Source organism: Tigriopus californicus, chromosome 12 (assembly GCF_007210705.1).
Source record: "Tigriopus californicus strain San Diego chromosome 12, Tcal_SD_v2.1, whole genome shotgun sequence".
NCBI lineage: Eukaryota > Metazoa > Arthropoda > Copepoda > Harpacticoida > Harpacticidae > Tigriopus > Tigriopus californicus.
Genome location: NC_081451.1, coordinates 14,449,715 through 14,450,855, shown reverse-complemented (window position 1 = coordinate 14,450,855; position 1,141 = coordinate 14,449,715). Strand labels below are relative to the sequence as shown.

General features: G+C 40.8%; 1 long non-coding RNA gene across 1 annotated transcript in view; it reads right to left on the bottom strand.

The window, feature by feature from the left end:
- LOC131891761 (uncharacterized) overlaps positions 1 to 740 on the bottom strand; it is a 2,438-nt gene extending 1,698 nt beyond the window's left edge. The window contains exon 1 of the long non-coding RNA XR_009374462.1: positions 482 to 740. This is a non-coding gene — a long non-coding RNA (uncharacterized LOC131891761). The remainder of the gene's footprint in view (positions 1 to 481) is intronic.
- Between the last annotated feature and the right edge of the window lie 401 nt (positions 741 to 1,141).

Sequence of the window (1,141 nt, the reverse complement as noted above, 5' to 3'; positions counted from 1 at the left end):
GCTGCGAATCGCTTCGCTTTTGAATGCTTTTGACGCTTTTCGGGAATCATGTCTCGAATCATTAAAGTTAACGCGAGACTGATAACTGATACGGATCACATCTAAGGCATTGGGCTAGGAACAAAATTTTGGGAACAAAATATTATCCAATACACTAATCATCCATTAAACCCCCTTACTCATGCGATAGTTCTCATTGGCGACTTTGAGGCTACCTTGACTAAAATGCGATCAATTGTCTTTGACGAGTAGTTTTCCACTTGTTTTGGACATTGTTTCCAAGCCTTTCTTCCAAATGACCAACCTTTGTCTGGCGATTTACTGTTTATGTGGGCTTGAGAGGTTCATGGCGTTTTGCAATGTCATTAATTTAAGAATCTTTTTTCCCATCAATGACGATTAGCAAAAAAAGGCAAGCATAGCAGTGTTCGGACAAAATTGAAAAAAAAAAAACGGAAATTCAAATGGAGGAGAAACGTACTGGAATTATTCAAAATTGGGTTTTAGAACCTGAGAGATGTTGAAGAGCTTCAATGGGATGGTAGCTAGCGGGTCGGCTTGTGAATCTTGACTGCATAGTCACTTCGGGCAATACGCTAATTAATAAGCAAGCCATATTCGTGCACATGTGTTCTCTCTCTCTTTTGCTCTTACAGAAAACGAACAGGTTTGCCAAACAATAGCAAAAGCGACGGCCAGCAAAGAACGTATCAAAGACCAGACGGGCTCAACTCACTTTTAACCAATGATGGCAGAGAACAAGTTCGACTCTCAAGTCAAATGAAATCCATCACATCCCTAAGATTTGATGCTTTCATCTAAAATAAAGCCAGACATCGCCTTTGTCCGAGGACGTTCTAAAAAGGGGCCCTTTCAAAAAACATGTCACAGTATGCCAAATTCATCAAAATTGGATTCCACTTTGCCAGATTCCCAACCATGGAACTTGAAAGAAAGGGCCCTTCCTAGGAACGCCCAACCAGTGTACTTACCAAGCTGATATTAGCCATAATTCGATTGTTTCTTCACTTTTGATCTGGTCAAAAAGATTTCAAATCAAGTGGGGCCACGGAAAAATTGGTTAATTCGAGACACCAGAGTCACCGTCAGCTCCTTGATTAAGGAGAGGACCTGAAATGGA